At 42.4% G+C, this 26624-nt stretch overlaps 1 pseudogene; it reads right to left on the bottom strand.

Moving 5' to 3' along the window:
- Positions 1–26624, bottom strand: part of LOC115197767 (hydrocephalus-inducing protein-like) — a 63302-nt pseudogene that overhangs the window by 21662 nt on the left and 15016 nt on the right.

Below are 26624 nucleotides of genomic sequence, written 5' to 3'. Positions count from 1 at the left end.
TAAAAACTACAAAAACTAAATCCTACCCCACCAGAAATTGGGACTGTATTGGCAGCTGAGATTTACAACAGAGCCAGCATAGGCCTTTGAATGCTTAGTGCTGCATTTGTTTTATTTTCTACTTCACTTTACCACGATTTCTGCTATCATGTGCCCTCTGTTCCCCATTGTCCGGGTCGGTTATTGTTCCCTTGTCTGTTGGTCTTGTGAGTACCTGTGCTTTGTTGTTTCGGCTTTCGTGTTACGTGTATTGTGCACTATTTCGGGTCTCGTCCCGTGTAGTGTTATTACGGGGCTTGTCCCGTGTAATTAATAGAGGTTTAAACCTCGCTCTTTTGTTTGGGTTACATCCCTGTGTATTTTATATACGTGTTTGTTTTGGGCTTTGTCCCCGTGCCTTTTAATGACATGGAAACACTTATCTCCCTCACTAGCTTTATGCACCAGCTGTCAGAGCAGCTCACAGATCACTGCACCTGTACATAGCCCATCTATAATTTAGCCCAAACAACTACCTCTTCCCCTACTGTATTTATTTATTTATTTTGCTCCTTTGCACCCCATTATTTCTATTTCTACTTTGCACTTTCTTCCACTACAAATCTACCATTCCAGTGTTTTACTTGCTATATTGTATTTACTTTGCCACCATGGCCTTTTTTGCCTTTACCTCCCTTATCTCACCTCATTTGCTCACATTGTATATAGACTTATTTTTCTACTGTATTATTGACTGCATGTTTGTTTTACTCAATGTGTAACTCTGTGTTGTTGTATGTGTTGAACTGCTTTGCTTTATCTTGGCCAGGTCACAATTGTAAATGACAACTTGTTCTCAACTTGCCTACCTGGTTAAATAAAGTTGAAAAAAAAGAACATGCTGTATTTTTGGATGGAGTAAATAAACCCCCCCTATTACGTATTCCTGCACCTCCGATCATTAATCAACGTGACAGGAGTCTATAGATCTTGGTTCAAGATGAACTGATATCTACTGAAGGCCATGGTATATTGTAGAGCTGCTTGGGGTTCATATTTCCTCAAAATAAATAGCTGGAAAGGGTAGCCAAATAGTTCTAGTGTAGCAGATTGGATCCTTTCTTGACTGGTGTGAGGAGATTAAGGGAGCGTGGTGGTAAGTAGTCACAGCCAAAGACAGGCTTTTGGACTGGTTTACTTTGTGTTCTCAAGCTGGATCCAAGGAATGGCTGCCAAGGTTGAACTAACTATGGATGAAAAAAGCAATATATGTGCAGAGGCGGACTTTGTGCTTTGGAGGCCCAGGCAGAGGCCAGTTTGAGACCGTCCCCCCATTGCACATTTTTTATGGGATTTATAGTAAAGACATATCATGATCTTTTCATCTGATTGTCAAACAAATCACTTCAAAAAGTAGGTTGCCTTTGCACGTTCATCCAAAATAACTCCAGCATCCAAACAGTGCGCTGTGCACCCGCCAACTTTCCGTCAATTTGCAAGTGGGTGAAACAATGTCACCAGAGAAAGCATCATAGCGAGCTAAACAGCGCCCCTCTGTCTTACTACAGTTTATGTAGCCCATGCCACAATCTTTCTGGCCAGTCAGCATCAGATACATGGGGTACATATACATGTCCTCTGCCTCGATGATAATGGCAATATTATCAGCAGCACCTGTCTTTTTATAGAAATATGTATTGTATTTGAGTCTAAGGGCCCGGGGCTGGGTTTCTACTAAGCTAACATATGGAATTGTTTTAAGATGGTCATACCAAGGATCATTTAGCTATTTCATTATTTATTTTAGGAACCCTGTAGGTAGAATATCATTTTTTTCCTAAACATTGAATTTGGCCTTACTGCTATTAGCCCATAGAAATGTGCTGCATTTCTGGGGGCGGCCCGTCAAAGTCCAGGACCCAGTTGCACAGGGCGGGGTTGAGACCGAGGGTCTCAAGCTAAATTACGAGTTTGGAGGGTACTATGGTGTTAAATGCTGAGCTGTAATTGATGAACAGCATTCTTACATAGGTATTCCTTTTCTCCAGATGGGTTAGGGCTGTGTGCAATATGATTGCATTTGCGTCGTCTGTGGACCTATTGGGGCGGTAAGCAAATTGGAGTGGGTCTAGGGTGTCGAGTAGGTTGGAGGTGATTTGGTCCTTGACTAGTCTCTCAAAGCACTTCATGACGACGGAAGTGAGTGCTACGGGGCGATAGTCGTTTAGCTCAGTTACCTTAGCTTTCTTGGGAACAGGAACAATGGTGGCCCTCTTGAAGCATGTGGGAACAGCAGACTGGGATAGGGATTGATTGAATATGTCCGTAAACACACCAGCCAGCTGGTCTGCGAATGCTCTGAGGACGTGGCTTGAGATGCCGTCTGGGCCGGCAGCCTTGCGAGGGTTAACACATTTAAATGTTTTACTCACGTTGGCTGCGGTGAAGGAGAGCCCGCAGGTTTTGGTAGCGAGCCGTGTCAGTGGCACTGTATTGTCCTCAAAGTGAGCAAAGAAGTTGTTTAGTTTGTCTGGGAGCAAGACGTTGGTGTCCGCAACGGGGCTGGTTTTCTTTTTGTAATCCGTGATTGACTGTAGACCCTGCCACATATGTCTCGTGTCTGAGCCATTGAATTGCGACTCTACTTTGTCTCTATACAGACGCTTAGCTTGTTTGATTGCCTTGCGGAAGGAATAGCTACACTGTTTATATTCGGTCATGTTTCCGGTCGCCTTGGCATGATTAAAAGCAGTGGTTTGCACTTTCAGTTTTGCACAAATGCTGCCATCAATGAACGGTTTCTGGATGGGGAAGGTTTTAATAGTCACGGTGGTACAACATCACCAATGTACTTGCTAATAAACTCGCTCATCGAATCAGGGTATACATCAATGTTGTTGTCTGAGGCTATCCGGAACATATCCCAGTTCACGTGATCGAAGCAATCTTGAAGCGTGGAGTCAGATTGGTCGGACCAGCGTTGAACAGTCCTGAGCACGGGCGTTTCCTGTTTTAGTTTCTGTCTATAGGCTGGGAGCAACAAAATGGAGTCATGGTCAGATTTACTGTAAGGAGGGCGAGGGAGGGCTTTGTATGCGTTGCGGAAGTTAGAGTAGCAATGATACAGAATTTTACCAGCCCGGGTTGCGCATTCGATATGCTGATAAAATTTACGGAGCCTTGTTTTCAGATTAGTCTTGTTAATAAATTCTCTGGGCTACGTGGGATGCTAGCGTCCCACCCGCGGTACACACTATCAACAGCCAGTGAAATATCAGGGCGGCAAATTCAAAACAACAAAATCTCATTGTTCAAATTTCTCAAACATACAACTATTTTACACCATTTTAAAAATACACTTCTCCTTAATCCAACCACATTGTCCGATTTCAAAAAGGCTTTACGGCGAAAGCATAAAGTTAGATTATGTTAGGACAGAGCCTAAACAAGAAAAAACACACAGCCATTTTCCAAGCAGGAGAGGCGTCACAAAAACCAGAAATACGGCTAAAATTAAGCACCAACCTTTGACGATCTTCATCAGATGACACTCCTAGGACTCAATGTTACACAATACATGTATGTTTTGTTCGATAAAGTTCATATTTATACCCAAAACCCCATTTTACATTGGCGCATGATGTTCAGAAAATATTTTGCCTCCAAAACTTCTGGTGAATGAGCACAACAATTTACAAAAATACTCATTATAAATGTTGATAAAATATTAAACTGTTATTCAAAGAATTATAGATAAACATCTCCTTAATGCAACCGCTGTGACAGATTTCAAAAAAGCTTCACGGGGAAAGCACACTTTGCAATAATCTGAGTACAGCGCTCAGAAAACAACAGCAGGCAATACAGATACCCGCCATTTTGGAGTCATCTAAAATTATAAATAGCATTATAAATATTCACTTACCTTTGATGATCTTCATCAGAATGCACTCTCAGGTATCCCAGGTCCACAATAAATGTTGTTTTGTTCGATAAAGTCCATAATTTATGTCCAAATACCTCCTTGTTGTTAGCGCGTTCAGTAAGCAACTCCAAATGTAGGAAGCGCGATGAAAATGTCACGATGAAAAGTAAAAAAAAAGTGACATTTAAGTTTGTAGAAACATGTCCCCTACAACTCATCCAGAACGCCGCAGCCCGTCTGGTGTTCAACCTTCCCAAGTTTTCTCACGTCACCCCGCTCCTCCGCACACTCCACTGGCTTCCAGTTGAAGCTCGCATCTGCTACAAGACCATGGTGCTTGCCTACGGAGCTGTGAGGGGAACGGCACCTCCGTACCTTCAGGCTCTGATCAGTCCCTACACCCAAAGAAGGGCACTGCGTTCATCCACCTGTGGCCTGCTCGCCTCCCTACCTCTGCGGAAGCACAGTTCCCGCTCAGCCCAGTCAAAACTGTTCATTGCTCTGGCACCCCAATGGTGGAACAAGCTCCCTCACAACACCAGGACAGCGGAGTCAATCACCACCTTCCGGAGACACCTGAAACCCCACCTCTTTAAGGAATACCTGGGATAGGATTAAGTAATCCTTCTAACCCCCCCCCCCACCCTCCCCCCCAAAAAAGATATAGATGTACTATTGTAAAGTGGTTGTTCCACTGGATATCATAAGGTGAATGCACCAATTTGTAAGTCGCTCTGGATAAGAGCGTCTGCTAAATGATGTAAATGTAAATGTAATGTCAAACGATGTATAGCATCAATCTTTAGGGCCTTTTTAACATAAATCTTCCATAATATTCCAACCGGATGATTCCAATGTCTTCAAAAACGTTATGGAACACAGCTACCTTTCACGTGAATGCGCGCCACTGAACTCATGTCATATTCTGAGTCACCAACTTCAAGGACTTCTTGTTCGCTCTCTGTTCACTGCAAAAGCCTGAAAAAAGGTTCTAAAGACTGTTGACATCTAGTGGAAGCCTTAGGAAGTGCAAAATGAACCCTAAGTCACTGTGTGTTAGATAGGCAATGACTTGAAAAGACTACAAGCATCAGATTTCCAACTTCCTGGTTGGATTGTTCTCAGGTTTTTGCCTGCCATATGAGTTCTGTTATACTCACAGACATCATTCAAACAGTTTTAGAAATGTCAGCGTGTTTTCTATCAAAACCTACTAATAATATGCATATCCTACCTTCTGGGATAGAGTAGCAGGCAGTTTAATTTGGGCACGTCATTCATCCCGAATTTCCGAATACTGCCCCCATCACTAAAAAGTTTAAAATCCCCAGCTACAATAAATGCAGGCTCAGGATATGGGGTTTCCAGTTTACATAGAGTCCAATGAAGTTCTTTCAGGGCCGTTGAGGTGTCTGCTTGGGGGGGATATACACCGCTGTGATTATAATCGAAGAGAATTGTCTTGTAGATAATGTGGTTGTGCCCCTGTGACCACATTTTGGACCCCCTTGTGGCCCCCCTAAATGTGGAGTATGAAATAATTTTTAGATAACAAATGTTTGCTATCGTTCTTTTTTTTACATCCGTTATTAGACAGTGGCAACGCGGAACACTAATTTAACCCACACATTTTCTAGAGGGACGGCTTTAGGAACACAACAGTATCGTACCACATGCAAAACGATATGACAACAATAACGTCTAATGTAACTGGCCCCTCTAACCGTACTACTGGCCCCAGCTTGGCCCCCCCCAGTTGAAATGGTCTAGAATCGCCACTGTCTGGAAGGAAACCCTTGCTCGAATTTTGTCTACCTTGTTGTCAAGAGACTGGACATTGGCGAGTAGTATACTCGAGAGCGATGTGCCCATCTACGGAGCCTGACCAGAAGGCAAGGTCAGTACAGGTGCATCAAAGCTGGGACCGAGAGACTGAAGAACAGTTTCTATCTCAAGGCCATCAAACTGTTAAACAGCCATCACTAACATTGAGTGGCTGCTGCCAACATACTGACTCAAATCTCTTGCCACTTTAATAATTAAAAATTGGATGTAATAAATGTATTGCTAATCACTTTAAACAATGCCACTTTATATAATGTTTACATACTCTACATTACTCATCTCATATGTATATACTGTACTCTATACCATCTACTGCATCTTGCCTATGCCGTTCGGCCATCGCTCATCCATATATTTATATGTACATATTCATATTCATTCATTTACACTTCTGTGTGTATATAAGGTAGTTGTGAAATTCTTAGATTACTTGTTAGATATTACTGAACAGTCAGAACTAGAAGCACAAGCATTTCGCTACACTCGCATTAACGTCTGCTAACCATGTGTATGTGACCAATAAAATTTGATTTGATTTGCATAACAGATTCATACATGGAAAACAGCTAGTCAAACATTTACTCAAAAGTGAGTATGTTTTGAAGTGTCTGTCCTATATCTGAGAGATATAGGAATTACCCGTATACCTTCTATTTATATTCACTTCCATTCATTTTTCAGCCCAGTACCAAGACTGATTTTCAGGATGTCTGCTGGTCTGACAAAAACTCTATTGCTCGGCCACCGTCCACCGCAGATGCTGTGGATTGAGACGCAGCCTGTGCAAAAACAAAACATATCTCTCGACGGATTTTTATGGGGATTTTTTTATTTTATTTACTTCGTATGTCTTGAGTGGAGCATGTGGGGGCCTCAAGCGGATAAATTATTATTATTTGACCAGCTCATGAGGCCCTTTGATGATGTGAGGCCTGAGGCAATTGCCTCTTCTGCCTAATGGTAAGTCCGCTAGTGTATATGTTTGCACTTTTTCTAGAAGTGTCTCAGATATTTTTTCCTGTGGGTTTCCTTCGATAATAGCTGGATTTGGCTTTCCTAGCGGGCAATCATCTTGCTTTTGCCACTTCAGAAAACTGTAAATCCATAATCCCAGATGTGGGCACTCCAGTACAATACAGTGCGTGTTTACACACATACACTGAGTGTACAAAACATTAGGAACACCTGCTCTTTCCATGACATAGACTGAACAAGTGAATCCAGGTGAAAGCTATGATCCCTTATTGATGTTACCTGTTAAATCCACTTCAATCAGTGTAGATGAAGGGGAAGAGACAGGATAAAGAAGGATTTCTAAGCCTTGAGACAATTGACACATGGATTGTGTATGTGTGCCATTCAAAGGGTGAATGGGCAAGACAAAATATTTATGTGCCTTTGAGGGTAGGTTAGTAGGTGCCAGGCGTACTGGTTTGAATGTGTCAAGAACTGGAACACTGCTGGGTTTTCACGCTCAACAGTTTCCCGTGTGTATCAAGAATGATACACCCAAAGACATCCAGCCAACTTACATTTACGTCATTTAGCAGATGCTCTTATCCAGAGCGACTTACAGTAGTGAATGCATACATTTCATACAATTTCATACATATCATACATTTTTTTCTGTGCTGGCCCCCCATGGGAATCGAACCCACAACCCTGGTGTTGCAAACACCATGCTCTACCAACTGAGCTACAGGGAAGGCTAACTTGAAACCACTGTGGGAAGCATTGGAGTCCACATGGGCCAGCATCCCTGTGGAACACTTTCGACACCTTGTAGAGTCCATGCCATGACAAATTGAGGCTGTTCTGAGGGCTAAGGGGGGTGCAAGTCAATAATAGGGAGGTGTGTTGATTATTTTGTACACCCAGTGTATGTGTCCTGTTTAGTTAATCTTTAATTCTTAGGGCTAGGGTCTATTTACCTGAATTTCCACCTGACTTATGTGCCCAAAGTAAACTACCTGTTACTCAGGCCCAGAAGCCAGGATATGCATATAATTGGTACCATTGGATAGAAAACACTTTTAAGTTTGTAGAAATGTTAAAATAATATATGAGACTATAACACAATTGATATGGTAGGCTAAAATCTAAAGAAAACCAACCGGAATGTTTTATTTTTTGAGGTCCCAGGCTCTTATAATGGAAAGCTATGGGTCCTATGCAATTCTAGCACTCAGATTGCAATTACTATGGCTTCCACTAGATGTCAACAGTCTTTGTTCAAGGTTTCAGGCTTGTTTCTTCCAAAACGAGGAAGAATTTGGAGTTTTGGTACAAAGAGTGTCAGTGGAACATCAGAAAAAGAGGACGTGCGCCTGATAATTTTACTTTTCTATTGAACATACTACTTTCTGTATGAAATATTATAGTTTATTTACATTTCAGGGTACCTGAGGATTAAATAAAAATGTAGTTTGACTTGTTGGAACAAAGTTTAGCGGTAGCTTTTTGGATTAATTTGTCTGCATGTTGAACGAGTGGATTACTGAAATCGATGGAGCCAACTAAACAGACCTTTTGGGATATTAAGAAGGATTTTATCTAACAAAACGACCATTCATGTTGTAGCTGGGACCGTTGGGATTGCAAACAGAGGAATATTTTCAAAAGTAAGTGATTTATTTAATCGCTATTTGTGATTTTATGAAGCCTGTGCTGGTTGAAAAATATGTTGATATGGGGCGCCGTCCTCAAACAATCACATGGTATGCTTTCACTGTAAAGCCTTTTGTACATAGGACAATGCAGTTAGATTAACAAGAATTTAAGGTTTTAAATTATATAAGATACTTGTATGTTCATAAATGTTTAATATTACGATTATTTATGTTGTCGACAGGTGTCCCGCTAACGGGACGCCTATCCCTAATTAAACACTCCTCATTAGAAATTCTTACACCCACAGTTAACAGGAGTGGAATTTGTTATCAGCCTCTTAGGAGAAAGTAAAGTGGTTTGATGAGCAGTCTGATGCTCTGCATCTTTTCAATTGAGGGCGAAATTAACAGCTTGACTAAATGCAGTCTTAATAAGGAGAAGTTCCATTCCTCGGCTATACCAGCTGCTTCTACACCATCTGTCCCCTTCTGAAACTACATGAAAACTGGAGCCCTCCTGTGTGCCTCAATATAATCTCAAATAAACAGTGGAACCACAATATCCACAACATTTATAACAATAAGCCACCCAATACAGGGAAGGTGAGGAAACGTTTAGGAGCACACACACGCAAAGGTCAGGGATATTCTCTGCTTAATTCGTACGTTTTAGAAGTGGAGAAGTGGAGGGTGGGGAAGTGGACCTCTCTCATCAGGCCCACTGTGTCCTGCTGAGGATGGTCTGCGTAGCGCACTTCCAGAACCTCCTCAGCCACTCACCTGGCGGTACGAGGGGTCAAAGAGCACCCACAGCTCTGTCTGCACTCCTACAGTCAGCACCCGGGTCTACAGGCACATAGACATGGGGATATGGTACCCGCAACTCAATACTAAGCATGAATAGTCACCTACAAATGTTACATAGTTAGATTATATTAAGTCTGAACCGAGGCTATTTTCCCTGTAATGTATTGTACAAATACTAGTTGTTCGAGGATAGGCAGTTCGTGTGTTAGATTCATACATCTAACACACAAACACATTTGAAAGTAACTACCGGTATTCAATACTGTAAACTCTAGAGACTGGGAGCATGTCAATTGATTATAATGCCCATATAAAAGCTGCCCTGTCGTCCTTAATAACTCCTTAAAGGTTAAGCAAAGCAAAAAAGACCCAATCTATAATCTCCATCTATCCCTCTCTTGTGTGGGCAGCACAATTTACTGCAGGCCTTATAGATGGGCAATTCATTCTCAGCCTCTCTCCCTCTTCTCAACTCTACTGCATTTCTTATCCCTTTCCTTCTTGCTGTCTTTCCTTACCCCTTCCTCTCTCTCTCTCTCTCTCTCTCTCTCTCTCTCTCTCTCTCTCTCTCTCTCTCTCTCTCTCTCTCTCTCTCTCTCTCTCTCTCCCTCCCTCCCTCCCTCCCTCTCTCTCCCTCCCTATCCCCTTTCCCTCTCCCCATCCCCTTTCCCTCTCTCTAATTGCTTTATCCCGGAGAGTTCCTCTGCACAAGCAGCCTGTAAATCAAGAGGAAAGACTGTCAACACATAGATGAATGGGACAGAGTCAGATAAAAGAATGCCACTGAGAAATTATAATTTTCAGTTCTAAGAAGCTGATCAGCAACAGGACCTGAAAGCAGCTGCCAGGAGATGTGAGATGTGTGTAAAAATATGCACAGGTTCAGCATGAAAGGGGCGATAATACAAACATTGAGCTAGAGTTTGTGCTTGTGATAATGAAAGTGAAATAGGGGGGACAGAAAATCATTATGATGATAGTGGTGACTCCTCATTCTTCCTCTCATTCAGAATTAAATCATTCTGATGATATGAGATAGAGAGTGCTTTTTGCTATCCCCACAAAATCCTTAAATTACTTACCCTAGTTTTTGTAACAATAGGCATAATGTGTATCAGGTTTAAGCTAGCAATATCAGGTTTTTTACATTGGATTCGTCCTCAAACCACCACATCCACCGATGTTACACTTCCACATCTACGGTGAAAGGTGACAAAACTAGAGCGGTGTTTGTCAGACCATGAGACATCCCGAAAGTCTGTCTTCTCGCGAAAATGTCTGTAGTGTCCGAACGGTTTGACCTGCAAACTATTATGACCACTGTATGGAAAAGGGACACTCTCACGACGGTCGTCGATACCAAGTCAGTACCATCGATGTGCCAACTTCTGTTTGTAGCGTCTGAACCGTTTGGTCTACAAACTAATGTGACCACTCTATGGAAAGGGGAGGTTCCCACAAACATTATGGTGTTCATTTTGCTTTATAGCTCCCATAAATATCACGGTACTCCTCTGAAGGTAACCAGTACCAGTAAAAATAAATGAATGGAAGTATGAAGGTAGTTTTGTGCCTACTATTATATTATAATAACATATTCCCTGAGCTTTCTTGTACCGCTTAGATACAGGACAAACACTTCAAAACCTTTCTTTTGTGACTGTATTTTTGCCATTTATGAATGTGTTATTCAATGCATTTCTCTGGGCTATAGTAGTAAATGCCAAATTACATTTTTGATACATAAAAGTGTCCTAAAGTTCAAAATCAAATAGCTAAATGATCCATAGTATGACCAATTTAAAACAATTCCATAATTATGTCAACTTAGAATTTTGGACTTGAGCCAGAACCCCTCAAGTCAACAACTTCCTCTCCTGTCCACTGGGCCCATGCATATATGTATTATTGGCAGTGGCGACCCGTCATTCAGGGCAGGTAGGGCAGAGCACCACCTGTTTTGAGCATCACACTTTTATTTTGGCATTGTCATTTTGCCATTAATACGTGTCACAATGTAAAAAATTGAAATGTCATTGAGTTAATAAAGCCGCATACAAACATGGTCTCTTTTATGCTTTCTTGAGTAAGGCAGCTCCAAAATGCAGGTGTTTCAGCCTAGCTCAGTGCTTTCTGTGGTGGTGGGGCTAGCCAGCAGAAAATACAGACCGTTGTGCCTGATTGGCCAGTTTTCTGTCATGATTGTCTCAGTTTTTTGTCACTCATGGGACAGTACGTCGTCCCTATTTCTGAGTTTAGAGCTTGAAAATGTTAGCCCCTTGGGTTCTGCCTAGTTATATTAGAAGTGCCGATCCAAGAAGGCTCAAGGTCATTGGCCATAGAATGACATCAAATCACATTATATCTACTGTACAGTAGCTTTGATTGGACTTATCATGTCAATATCTTACTTTCAAAGTCTTAGCAAGCAGTCATCATCAGTTGTCGACAATCTACTGACAAATACTTTTTAATCCTTGTCATATGAAGAGAAATTATAGATAAAACATATCGGTGCTCATTGGCCGTTGTGCATAAAGATTACACAACAAGTTGGAATTCGCAAATTCAACAATGAGTCATTTGGAAGGAACCAGTGACTAACTGCAAGTGTTGCAAAGAAACCACTAAAGTTAGCCTGCTGTTCAATGTGTTTTTCTTTTCAGAGTTCCCACCATAAGTCCAGAGAATGCCAGACTTTGATGACAAAGTTTGGTGACGAAATTTGCCCACAAAGGACTGCTGCGCCACCTTCACAAGGTGAGTCCAAAAATGTATTGTATGCTGCTGCATCAATGATGTAATATGCCAGGGAGATATGTATATGGTAGCCAAGAAAGTAATACTAAGTGTATGTTGTGTAGTAAGCTCTTAGTAGCCCATGTGCCTCACCCTACTAATTTGTATTGTAAACACATCGTTCGTGGCCCGGTGTTTGCTTGTTTGCCTACTTTTTTGTACAGCTTTGACAGTGCTACTGATAGTAGTGGTGGTGCTTGGCTTGCACGTGCAAATGAATAAAATTGGGTTATTTGACGTGTCAAATTCAAAGCTTGTCAAATAGTGTTATATGACATACCTTTTTTGACACACAAAGACCCACCTACTGTTTTAACTTGGTGGTGCACAAATAGCCTATAACCTGTTTTAGAGAAATGTAATCATCGAATATTGTAAGAGCTTTCATTGTCTGTTTAGATGCCCCATTTATTTATCCTACGGTTCTAACTTGTACAGGGAGTACACTGTAAGAACGGCACATGTTCTGAATTCTGTCGCTGTACATTTCAAAAGTGCTGAACAAATAGTTCTATTGACTACGTCTGTCCTAGCTCGGTCATTAATGTCTTTTATCGAAATTACAGATTGCCTCTTATCTGCTTGTTGTCCCCTTATGCCATAGTTTGTACATCTCAATTGTCAGTAGAAACCACATTTGTTTAAGCAAGTCTGCCATATTAGCTATGTTTTCTTAAAAGGCAGTAAATGAGGCTGAATGAACTGTAACGCTGCCAGACAAGACTCCGCTGACAGCCAGGTGTAGCAGTGGTAAGGTGTTGGGACTCTGCTGTTGGGACAGCTTTACCAGGCAGTGTAAGAAGATGGCCCTAAAAATTGTCAAAGACTCCAGCCGCCCTAGTCATAGACTGTTCTCTCTGCTACCACACGGCAAGCAATACCGGAGTGCCAAGTCTAGGTCCAAGAGGCTTCTAAACAGCTTTTACCCCCAAGCCATAAGATTCCTGAACACCTAATCAAATGTCTACCCAGACTATTTGCATTGCCCTCTCCCCCTCTTTTACACCGCTGCTACTCTCTGTTGTTATCATCTATACATAGTCACTTTAATAATTCTACCCACATGTATATATTACCTCAACTAACCGGTGCCCCCGCACATTGACTCTATACCGGTACCGCCCTGTATATAGTCTCGCTATTGTTATTTTACTGCTGCTTTTTAATTACTTTTTAGTCGTTTAGTCGTTTTAGTCACATGCGCCGAATACAGCAGGTGTAGACCTTACAGTGAAATGCTTACTTACGAGCCCCTAACCAACAATGCAGTTTTTTTATATATAAAAAACTGCATTGTTGGTTATGGGCCTGTAAGTAAGCATTTCACTGTAAGGTCTACACCTGTTGTATTCGGCGCATGTGACTAAAACGATTTGATTTATGTAGGCGCTAACAGTTTGTAGGCACCGTTTGTCACCGTTAAAGTGCAATTAATGTATTGTTTAGTGTTGTGTAGCGGCTTTGCTGGCATGTGTAACCGATGTGAAATAGTTAGCGGGGTGCGCGCTAATAGCGCTTCAATCGGTGACATCACTCGCTCTGAGGCCTTGAAGTAGTTGTTCCCCTTGCTCTGCAAGGGCTGCGGCTTTTGTGGAGCGATGGGTAACGATGCTTCGTGGGAGGTAGTTGTTGATGTGTGCAGAGGGTCCCTGGTTTGAGCCCAGGTAGGGGCGAGGAGAGGGACGGAAGCTAAACTGTTACACATGCATCCCACTTTTTTTTTGTTTGCCCCACCAAGATTTACATGCTAAAATCAACACTGATTATTGGTTACTAGAATCAGGGGCAAAGCTTTTGTGCTCTGCCAGAACCATTGCCATCTCCACATCATAAATCAGGAACAAACTGGTGCAGAAGTGTACAGTGTAATTTGCTTAGGAGGTAGGAGATAATCACTGAGATCCAGCTTCACAGAGCATGCAAAGCACTTCTGACACTGGAGCTGTAGAACATCGAAAAAACACAATGTCTCAACCCAGCCACTGATCTGCTGCACAATGAATGCCTTCAATGAACAAATGACTGATGTGAGGTCTCCTTTTTCAAGCATTATGAAATGTGTGTCATTGGGCATGGATGGCTGCACCATGATTGTAGAAACTTATGAGAGGAATTCCATGCACTTGCACCGAGGCTTGTTTCTGTTACGTAAGGTGTGAGCAGAGAGGCAGTGAGTTTTAGGCTGTGGGTGGTTGGTGTCGCATACTGTACCATCTCTGCTAAGAAGCTAAGCTGCTGAGAGGAGATGTCCAAGACAGGTAATAAGCTCCTTCCCACTCTGGTGACCTTAGCATGGCGTGACACACCAGCCTCTCTCAGACCACTTGGGTTAGAAACACAGGTATTCAGTACACACATTCAGTTAGCTCAAGACAACATTTATACCGTTATATGCAATTCTGCACTGAAGCTCAGATTTTGACCTTGTGTAGGTATAAATGTGACAGTTTCCTATAACTACCCAACAGAAATACAGCCCTGTCCTGCCCTGCCAAAGCTTTCCTGAAATACAGCCATGCTCTGCTTTGCTTGGGATTTCCTGAAATACAATCCTACAATTGCCATTCAAAGATATAGGGGATCAGCAGAGGCTGCAGTGGCATGGGCTTACCTCTGGTTCTCGCTTCTTTCCCTCTCCTGTTCACCATTCAATCAATAAGGACTCAAGGAGAAATGCATCCCAGTAATACGCCAGAGAGGAAGTCAATACCCAGGCCTGTGCAGCGTGACTATGGTCAGATGAAGGGGGCTTTAAACACCTTTATTTCTGTAGTATTCAACCTTGAGCCCCCTGTGTCATTATCTGAAATCCTAGCTAAGAGTGCACTTACTGTTATTCACATGTTTGTCCAAATGTTAACGAATGTCAATAACCAGCTGTGAATACTATTATTAAACACTGGTAATGGTACACTAAAATTAACTGGTTTGGCTGAACATAAAAACGAATCCATAAAGTTAGTCCAATGTGGTGAAACATACTAGATTCGTTTTGCAAATAAAATTGAATAATTTATTCAAAGTCCAACAACTGTGGGTGCTGACGAAGACCAATGCAGTCGGTGTCGACATTTTCCCCCCCGTAACACATAATAAATTATCCAAATGCACAGACTGTCACTGACGAACAAAGACTGTTAACACAGGCAGCCCAATTCTGATCTTTTTTTCACTATTTGGACTTTAGACCAATCAGATCAGCTCAGAAAAATATTTGAAAAGATGTGATTGGTCAGAAGACCAATACGTGGAAGAAATATCAGAATTGGTCTGGCTGTGTAAAGGCAGCCATATCTGTTGCTTGAGGGAGTGTATCAAATCAAATGTTATTTGTCACATGCACCGAATACAACAGGTGTAGACCTTACCGTGAAATGCTTACTTATAAGCCCTTAACCAACAATTCTGTTTAAAAAAATATTTACTAAAATAAAAAATAAATAAAAAAGTAACACAATAAAATAACAATAATGAGGCTACATTATGTATAGACTGGTAGTACCGGTACTGGTGCCGAGTCAATGTGCGGGGGTACAGATTAGTCAAGGTAATTTCTACATGTTGGTAGGGGTAAAACGACTATGCATAGATAATAAACAGCGAGTAGCAGTTTGTGTAAAAAGAAAGGGGGGGGGGGTTTCAATGCAAATAGTCCGAGTGGCCATTTGATTAATTGTTCAGAAGTCTTATGGCTTGGGGGTAGAAGCTGTTGAGGAGCCTTTTGGACCTAGACTTGGCGCTCCGGTACCGCTTGCCGTGCGTTAGCAGAGAGAACAGTCTATGACTGGAGTCTTTGACCATTTTTTTGGTCCGTCCTCTGACACCGCCTAGTATATAGGTCCTGGATGGCAGGAAGCTTGTCCTCAGTACTGGGCTGTACGCACTACCCTCTGTAGCGCCCTTACGGTTGGATGCCGAGCAGTTGTAATACCTGGCAGTGATGCAACCGGTCAGGATGCTCTCGATGGTGCAGCTGTAGAACTTTTTGAGGATCTGGGGACCCATGCCAAATCTTTTCAGTCTCTTGAGGGGGAAAAGGAATTGTCGTGCCCTCTTCCCAATTTTCTTGGTGTGTTTTGACCATGATAGTTTGTAACTTGAAACTCTCGATCAGCTCCACTACAGCCCCGTCGATGTGAATGGGGGTGTGTTCGGCCCTCCTTTTCCTGTAGTCCACGATCATCTCCTTTGTCTTGCTCACATTGAGGGAGAGGTTGTTTTCCTGGCACCACACTGCCAGGTCTCTGACCTCCTCCCTATAGGCTTTCATCGTTGTGTCGTCAGCAAACTTAATGATGGTGTTGGAGTCGTGCTTGGCCACGTATTAGTGGGTGAACAGGGAGTACAGGAGGGGACTAAGTACACACCCCTGAGGGGCCCCCGTGTTGAGGATCAGCGGGGCAGATCTGTTGCCTACCCTTACCACCTGGGGATGCGGCCTGTCAGGAAGTTCAGGATCCAGTTACAGAGGGAAGTGTTTAGTCCCATGGTCCTTAGCTTATTGATGAGCTTTGTGGGTACTATGGTGTTGAACACTGAGCTGTAGTCAATGAAAAGCATTCTCACAAAGGTGTTCCTTTTGTTCAGGTGGGAAAGGGCAGTATGGAGTGCAATTGAGATTGCGTCATCTGTGGATCTGTTGGGACGTATGCGAATTGGAATGGGTCTAGAGTTTCTGGGGTGATGGTGTTGATGTGAGCCATAACCAGCCTTTCGAAGTGTGTTATGGGGGCGTAGTCATTTAGGCAGGTTACCTTCGCTTTCTTGGGCACAGGGACTATGGTGGTCTGCTTGAAACATGTAGGTATTACAGACTTTGTCAGGAAGAGGTTGAAAATGTCAGTGAAGACACTTGACAGTTGGTCCGCGCATGCTCTAAGTACACGTCCTGGTAATCCGTCTGGCCCCGCAGCCTTGTGAGTGTTAACCTGTTTAAAAGGTCTTGCTTACATTGGCTATGGAGAGCATGATAACCGAGTCGTCCGGAACAGCTGGTGCTCTCATGGTTCTGTGTTTCTAGATCTCAACTTACTATCTTACTATCAAGTTGTGTCTGACAGAGGAGTGTTTGCCACCGTTGTCACATGTTCCCACCTTGGAAGAGTTAGAGGAGCCCTCCAGCAACATGTCAGCAGTGTGTCCCGTGGCGAACGCATGGGATGCAGGCTGAAGACTGGCCCATCTACAGCTGGGTGAACCAGGGAGCTGCGACCCTTTTCCTCCCTGGTTATATTGGTGGGCGGGGGGGGGGGGGGGGGGGGGGCCTCTACGGAGGAACTGGAGGTACCCCTCTGTGTTCCAGTATAGCTGGTGGGAGGGCTGACGTCAGTTGGTCACTCTAAAAGAGTACTGATATGGACCAGAGCTGGGGAGCAGAGGACAGAAAACAAGCTTTCAGGGAAATAATTGTATGACTGGTGGATTTGAATGGGATTTGAATGACTGATTTGATTGAATATGTAAAGTATGCACATATGTACACACTCCCTGCCTGTACCTGAAATGTGCCCCCAGGTCCAGACTGGGGACAAAAGCACGGTTGGTGACAATGGTAGTGCCCTTGCCATTGGCAGAGAGAAGGATGGTGTGTTTCATTATCCTGGATGGACAGGTGCAGCTTGTCCTGGAAGTGCACCCTCTACAACCATTTGATTATTATTTGACCCTGCTGGTTATCTAACGTTTAAAAATCTTGAAGAACAATCTGGCCTTAAATGCCCATATACTCTTAAAATCTCCACCAGCCACAGAGAAAAAGAGGACTGGCCACCCCTCAGAGCCTGGTTCCTCTCTAGGTTTCTTTCTGGGTTCCTGCCTTTCTAGGGAGTCTTTCCTAGCCACCGTGCTTCTACATGTGCATTGCTTGCTATTTTGTGTTTTAGGCTGGGTTTCTGTATAGCTCTTTTTGACATCTGCTGATGCAAAAAGGGCTTTATAAATGCATTTGATTGATTGTCATCTAGGTGAGCCACCAGCCTCAGCTCCAGCTTCCCCTGGGGTGGAACCTCTCCCTCACTGGGCTCCACCTGCTGCGAACCTGGAAAAAAACAGTGGCCTTCTGTTACACAGGTTTTTACATCTGATGTAGTAAACGACATAGAATCACTATGTAATAGGTGTAGTACTGCCAGTTTAACCATAGTTTATAATGCCGTAAGCCAAAACACATAATACAATTTAGCAGACGCTCTTATCCAGAGTGACTTAGTAGTGAGTGCATACATGTTCATACTTTTTTTGTACTGGCTCCCAGTGTGAATCGAACAGACAACCCTGGCATTGCAAGTGCCAAGCTCTTCAAACTGAGCCACATGGGACCAAATTCAATATACCTGTATAATGTATGATAGATTCATTGAGGGGCTTTGAAAGAGTATGTCTGTGATGTTCATTAAACATTCTCAGGTTAGTCAAACATCCAGGAGGTTAGCCAAAGGCAACAACAGGCAGTGAACCCTTTTATGTTTGGGCCCATAGAGATCATATATTCTATAAAATTCTGTGTTTGGGCCATTCTTACAGAGGGTCTGAGTGCTTTCGATTAACCAAGAAATAAAATGAGGGCACCACACATGAAGCAATTTGACTCCTTAATCAGAACCTTATCTGTCTCTTGGACCAAGCACTGTTTTATAATGAGCGGTAATGTAGTGATAGCAGGTCCGGGCTCCCTCCAGTCTCTTCCCTACTAATACTGTCTTCTCTGTGGGCCTTTTGGGAACCTGGTGAAGGCAGAGGAAGGCTGCAGTGGGGCAGCTCACTACTCGTCTATCAGTTTTACAGAGAGTGTGAAGCTGCTAATTGAAGCAATCACAGACAGGCTAGGGTTTTATCAGATCCAGGGCCCAAAAGCTGTGTTGCTATAGATACCAGGATTGATACAGAGGATTCAGCCTGCTTTCGCCCTATTAGATGTACTGAACAATCTAATTCAGCTTGAAAACTGAATCTTCATCTAAAGAAAAAAAGCAGAATTCCCCATTCTATACTGCACCATTCTAGATTGCTGATTGATTTAGATTCAACAAGGAAATAATCTAAAAAGGAAACAGACATTCATCTTCTCTCCCACTACATCTTCAGCCTTGTTCACATCAGCAGATAAGACCAAAGTGCACCAGTTGCTCTCAATATATCTTAACTATTAGCTGAAAGAGGATTTAAAATCAATTTTCCATGCAGCAGCTTCCTGATTGATTTGTTGCACATAAAGTTTTAATGGAGATTTTCAGATTGAATCCAGCGCTGTGACACTGGAGTAGGCTCTCTGATTGATAATACTTTATTTTTTCACCACCACACTGGGGGGCTCGTCCAACTATCTGGATGCTTCCATGGACTAAGCAGAATCATTACATTTGACTGCCATCATGATGTCTTCTTCAGGACCACGACCAACCAAAGACATTAATGAGCTCCGTGTATGTAGGGGAAAGGTGATGGCAGAGAGGTACAGGCACTACACTTCTGTAACAAACTATCTAGTCTACAAGGGCAGAAAGGCTCACTTTTTTTACAACTTCCTTGCGCTGACATTGGCTATGCAATGAGTTGGATTTAATTGGAGTTTCAGTGTGTGCTCGAGTGTGGAGGGGACCTTATTGAACAGAGCATGGTCTGCTGGCGACAGGAGATGCTCTTGATGTTACAAGCAGTCATGTAGAACCAACCGATCATGGATCATAGCTCCTGATTAATCACCATCAACAACATTATCACTAGCTGAACTTTATAGCTACTGGAAGTTACTGAGTCACGCAGACTTCTTTACTCTCCATAAATGCAGAATCTGATTCTTTAGAGGGATTAATCATAGGCCCCAAAGTCTGTTGCATATCGGTATCTTGTTCATTTGTACATTAACTTGAAGATATAAGTATATTCTGCTACCCTGTGAGACAGAAGCAGGGCAGATTTCTATGTCTAGTCAAAGGAAGATGTCTAGTCACATTTAATATATTCTAATATAGACTCTCTACAGTGTACTTCATTCTCACTTGTAGATCAAAGAGGGATGTCAGCTCATTACAGAGGGACTTGCAGAGAAAGGGGAGTAAATGGCAATTGAGGCATTCAGCCACTACACCTCACATAAAAGACACACGGTAACCATCCATGTGAGCGGTGTGTGACTTTGGGATTCATCTGAGAGTCATAGATCACTTTCTCAGGCTTTATGTGCCAGAGAGCTAGTGAGAGCTGAGCTGCTGGTCGATACATAGGTGATCATGGAGGGGTATGAAGAACAAGCCAGCTGAAATGTCAATAATCAGATCAGACTTGCATTACAGAGGTTTAATAAAATGTATTGCTTTGAACCATGGCATGTCAAGGAGGTTTAAAATGAAAACCACTGAAAAACTCAGTAGCTAAGACCCCAAATAGCAGATTTGATAGGGCCATCATACAATATACTTTATTGTCCATTTACATGCAAACGCATTCTGTGACGTCAGCAAACAAATGCACAAACACAACACAATATATTACATGCAGTACGGAAAAATGCAAAGTTCGTACACTCGTCACAATTTTACATTTCCACATATTGAAAGTCTCTGCGGCCTACTGTCCAACTGTTCAACAGCCCGATGGCCAATGGAGTGAAACATGCTCTTATTCTTACTGAACAGTGTGACCCTTAATCTCCTTCCAGAGTGCAGCAGCTCAAAACATTGGGCAGGAATATACTAATGGCAAAATATAAAGCATGCTTTGTTTTAAATCTTTTACATTCTTTTGCCATCAAGTTTTCACTGGCTCTTTGCCATGCTATTGAGCGACTCTGTCATTCTAGAAGAATGACCATCGATTGATGCTTGAAAATGCTTAGTAAAAATCCTGCCTTATCAACGCACAGCTCTTTAGCCTTAGAGGTGAAAAGAGTGTCAGAAGTATTTCCTCAGCACTGCACTTTAAAGATTTAAGCGCAATACAAGACACTGTGTGTGTGTGTGTGTGTGTGTGTGTGTGTGTGTGTGTGTGTGTGTGTGTGTGTGTGTGTGTGTGTGTGTGTGTGTGTGTACGTGCGTCTTTGCGTTTGTCTGTAGACTGCAGTACTTCAAGGTCCCAGCATAGCAGGGTACCAATGACAAGGTTGTTTTGCACCAAAGGGATTCAAGGCAGCGCTGGTTAATGAGAGAGGCATGAAACAGAAATAGAAACAGAGGGAAGAACACTATGCACAGTGCATGAATTAATATTATACATGCAGGTGCGTCTAATCCTGAATGCTGATTGGTTAAAAGCACATTCCAGCCGGTGTCTATTCCACAAGTTACCACTGGCTAAATCTATGACTTTAAAATATTTACTCTGTTCCATCTGACTGCCAATCAACTGTCTCATCAACCCAGCCAGGCAATTTATAAACTTGATCTCCACTGTAAAAATCATCTAGACATTATCTCCCATTTCTTTTAGACTAACATTTAGTTTTCAACCGCAGAGATTTGTATAAACCTTCCTGTCTGTCTCTCCGACATTTACAACGTTGTTTCAATATTCAAATTCGATCTCCAGCTGTCCCATAGTAATGAACGTGTCGGGGTTGGGAGTCGGGACGAGACAGGCAGCATTTCTCAGCCAGTCGAAATCATGAATCAGCTGGCATCATTTTTATGGATATATACAAAGAATTGTCAATTGAAAAAAGGTAAAACAAAACAAAGCAGCTAGTTTGCAGTCTTTACAGCTTCAGTGTTTGAAGTGATTGTGCTAGCGGTGTTGATGGCTAGCTCCTCTGAACAACAGTGACCTGACTAGAGCACATTTTCTATGTCAGGCGAAATCGTGCCTCATTAGCTCATTGTTATGGATGTATCCAAATAAATGTCACTAGAAAACAGCTTAAACAAATGCAAATGCAGCTACTGTTGTTATTCTTTTTGACATTTGACGTGACTGTAAGTTAGATGTAGTTGGATGGCTAGCAAGCAAATAATAAGAACGTTGCCAGCCGGTATGGCAATGGAACCATTAGAATGAACGACTGGGTTGTGTCCATAGATACAGATCCAATAGAACAAATGACCAACCGGATTGGGTAGCAACCCTAGATTTGTGTCAGGACTATATATTGTGGAATGATGAAATAGTATGAATAAATTAATCAAAATAACGTTTTTTATGAAAATTTGTAAATCATTATTTGAATATGTTGGTAACCCGTATAAAAGTGATAACGCCCTCAAAGCCGGTGTTTGGAGGATATATTTGCACGGTTTGCCGTGCTACAATTACCCTAACCCCGTGCCAATATATCCTCCAAACACCAGCTTCTCGGATATTATCACTTAAACACAATGTACAGTATGTCTAATAGAACAAACTCACTTTTACTCTGTTGGTACACACTATCTAAAATACTGGAGGCTCGGGCAGAGTAAACAAAGCCCCATCTTTAGTGAAAATTGTGCATAGTTAGATAATTGAAGATGAAATGATTATTGTTATGCTTCTAATTTGTGCCTATTGGTCAAGACTGAAAATGTAGGAGGACAGATGCAGCATGGTAATAAAGGAAGAGCCATGGAGCAAATATAAAGGTCTGATGAGCTGTTACTGGGGATTGGATTGCACTGGCAGCCTGATATCTAGAAAGCTAACAAAGCATTGAACAAATGAACTAATTAATTGCACACTCTCAATTAGGTTCGACATTAATCAGAGGCAGCATGTAGACAGAAAATGAACACGTAGGGAAACAGAGCTAAAGGTTGAAGAGATAGAGAATTTACCTTTGGAAGAAAGAGAGAGTTTGCCTCACCATTTGTGCCACAAAGCGGGCTGGTATCAGGGACTGGTTTGAGAGCTGCAGTGTTCTGGAGACATCGGTCAGAACCGGTATGCTGCCAAAGTCCACCTCTGTGGTCATCACATGGACAACCGCACCCTCCCCAATGCAGGACAGGAGCAGATTCTATGGAATTAGAAGACTTTAGATGGACCAGGGGTATAAACGCAAGGCTACACACACACACATACTGCTTGAAGCAGTGTCTGTCCTATATCTGAAAGATATAAGAAAGACCCATATTTAACAAACACAAAATCATCACTCAACTATTTCCATATATATACAGTACTTCAAAAAACAATTTAACTGGTTCCTGGGCTACCTTCAGACGAGTCTTGTAAGACTTGTGGGCATCTCGCCTTTCCATAGAGGTGTCATATTAGTGTGCAACGGACGCGACAGACAGGAGTTGGAAGATCGGCGGTACCGACTTCAGATGAGTCCCGTAACGCTTGTGGGTTTCGTAGAGCAAAACAGAGAACACCATCATGTTCGTGAGAGTCATCCTTTCCATAGAGTGGTCATATTAGTTTGTTGGCCAAATCGTTCTGCCACTACAGACATTTTCGTGAGAAGAGCGATTTTTAGGATGTCTCATGTTCTGACAAACACCGCTGTAGCTCGGCCAGTCTGCAATTGGTAGATGTCATGGATTGAGATGCAGCCCATACAACAACAAAAAACAGATATCTCTATTTCAAACAGATATCTCTATTTCAAACAGACTTCACTATTTTAAACAGATGGATTTTGGTGGGGATTTTTGTATTATGCTAATTCGATTTCCTGGTGGGCGCTGACATCGACTCTAGGGGATCACCTGCTCTGAATGAGGTGCTTTAAAATGAGTGCCCTCTGACCATAAATCAGGACATTTACTGTAAGAGGTGTATTTTGACCCTGGGTGTAGATCTCTAACCTGGCATTGATGGGTAGGGCCAGCACCTCCTCTCCCACTCCTTGTGCATTCAACACTAGAGCCAGGCTGTAGCGCTGCACTCTGTGGGAGCACAGGGTCACCTGCAGCTAGAGGTACACAGCATATATAGACAGACAAGCATAGCCATGGCATTGGCATCTCTGTGAAGTAGAAGTGCTCGTTTGGCAAATATATTCCCAGTTCACACAGATTCACAGACTTTTACCTAGTTATCAAATCACAACATTTCCCAATCATGCTTCCATTTTGGTTTCTTTACACTTCCTGTATTACATACAGAAGAAACCTACTACGCTACCTTCTAACACCTGTCAAGGCTGTCATCAGAGGAAGACACTACACTGAGAGTACACTGCAGGTTCCAAGGTGTCTGTATCTGTGGAGATTTCTGCACCACCCATGAAGAACTTCCAATACTGTGAAAGGTTAGCCAAAGCCCATTTCCTCTACTAGGTGAGAGATTACCTCCCTCTAGCATATTTGACTCCCTCCGACCTCTTCTATATATTCCGCTCTTGTAAGAGAGCTCATTAGAGCCCGGGAGTGCCGCTGTGCGGTCACTGGGCTGGAGAGCGAAGCAGAGTTTTCCAGACAGCCAAAGGAAGGCAGCAGACATGAGACACCCTATACAAAGAGTCCAAGACAGCTGCACAGATTCCCCTGATCTGCCCGCCGCAGCGCCTGACAGCTCTCAGTGATGGGAAAAGACCAAACAGTCTCCCATTGATAGGAAAAGACCAGCGTATGACAGATACACTCAGTAACCAGAGGCAGCCAGAGCAAGCTGATGTAATAATCTAAGCTCTGCAGAGCCACAGGGAGAAAGGCATCTTCCTAGGCATTTATCTGCAACAGATTCTTTCAATATTCAACTCCACTGCTGAATAAAATTAAGGTCTGGCCCCTTCAGTGCCAATCATTGATTGAAGCCGTTGTGATTAGAGGGAATTAATTTTATGATTAGTTTATTCAAAATCTCAAATGAAAAATCTACAACACACAATATAGCACTAAATTGGAAAACAAACTGACTCAGCATGATCCACCAGTCCACAATTAATAACAGAGTTAAATGATAATCTTCTACAGTGAGCACATAAGCACTTTTTCATTGGAATAATGTTCACATACTGTATGTTTTCAGATAATACTTAATATCTATAACAAGTAGAAAATGGAGGTAACTTCCTGGTTATGCTCCCTGCTAATTTCACACACCTGGATGTCAACAAGTCCCTGAGGACACATGGTTCCTAAGGTGGGTGTCAGGGTGAACACAGTGGGCCGGTTCGGTCAAACTGAGGTCTGAAACCTAGAGGTACTGGTGATGCTGGTAGGCCCACTGCCATCCCCTGGAACCCTCAGCCCAAAGGTCATAGCGACGTGTCGTTCAGACTGCAGGTCAGTGTGTGAGGGAAACCTGGAGGAGAAGAGGAATAAGGAATAAAACATAGAGCAAGCAATGTTACGGTTCTAAAGATTAGGGCAAAATAAAGTCCAAACAGTGTTAACTGACATACAGCTACAATGCCAGAGGGCATTTCATTCTAAAGAGGTTTATTTGTCTGTCTGCTTTAAAAAGGTCTGGTTTGTGTGAGGGAAATAAACAGTGAGATGAAAAAGGTGTCATAGCATACTTATTATCTGTCTGCAAGGAACTTTTCTGTTATTGATCACAAGAGAAATGTGCGTTCTACCCTAGTTGATTCCGTGTTTAGTATTATTCCACAGTAAGCCATATACAAGTCATATAGGAGATAGATAAAGGCCTGCTCAAAATAATTCCACAGAAAATGTATCAACCTGGACAATTTTGGGAGGGTTGAATATTTGTTCATTTTTTTTATTTCACCTTTATTTAACCAGTTAGGCTAGTTGAGAACAAGTTCTCATTTAAAACTGCGACCTGGCCAAGAATAAAGCAAAGCAGTTCGACACATACAACAACACAGAGTTACACATGGAATAAACAAGCATACAGTCAATAATACAGTAGAAAAATCTATATACAGTATGTGCAAATGAGGTAAGATAAGAGAGGTAAGGCAATAAATAGGCCATGGTGGCAAAGTAACTACAATATATCAATTGATTGATGTGCAGAAGATGAATGTGCAAGTAGAGATACTGGCGTGCAAAGGAGCAAGATAAATAAATAAATACAGTATGGGGATGAGGTAGTTAGATGGGCTATGTTACAGATGGGCTATGTACAGGTGCAGTGATCTGTGAGCTGCTCTGACAGCTGGTGCTTAAAGCTAGTGAGGGAGATATGAGTCTCTAGCTTCAGTGACTTTTGCAGTTCATTCCAGTCAATAGTTGAATAGTGTGTATTTTAAGAGCTCCAAAGGCAAAACTTTGCATTGAGGAATGGGAGAAAATGTGTGCAATAATTGTTGCAAGAAGCACACCAACACAGTTTTTTAAGGGACTATTATTGCAAGACAATACACATAGCCCACAATATATAATTATCTATGTATTTCATTGACTTGTGGTAATGGTTGCTTATTTGCATCTGTCGCTCATTGATGTGTGTGTGCTTTATACTGTAAATAGTACTACAAAGCATTAAATCTGCCGCCAAGCCTAACACAAGCATCTAGCGACAAGTAACAGGCAGCATTGATGAGGATGAATGAAAAACTCACCGAAGGACACATCCTCAAATTTGAGCTCTGAGACATTGAAGTGAAACGTGGGGCCCATTATACAACCCCTACAATAAATAAAAGTGCCAGGAAATACAGAATACATCTGTGCTGACTAGCAAATGTGAAGGTCACTGGACAATGCATAATCATTAAAGGGCTGGGCAAGTATAAAACAGCTGAAGAAAAAAAACAAGATCAGTCAATTTCTTGGATGACAGTGTGGAAGGGTAATTCTGTAATCCTTCCACTCAGCACTCCTCAACAGTAA

Source organism: Salmo trutta, chromosome 7 (assembly GCF_901001165.1).
Source record: "Salmo trutta chromosome 7, fSalTru1.1, whole genome shotgun sequence".
Taxonomy (NCBI): Eukaryota; Metazoa; Chordata; class Actinopteri; order Salmoniformes; family Salmonidae; genus Salmo; species Salmo trutta.
This window is presented reverse-complemented; position numbering and strand designations above follow the sequence as displayed.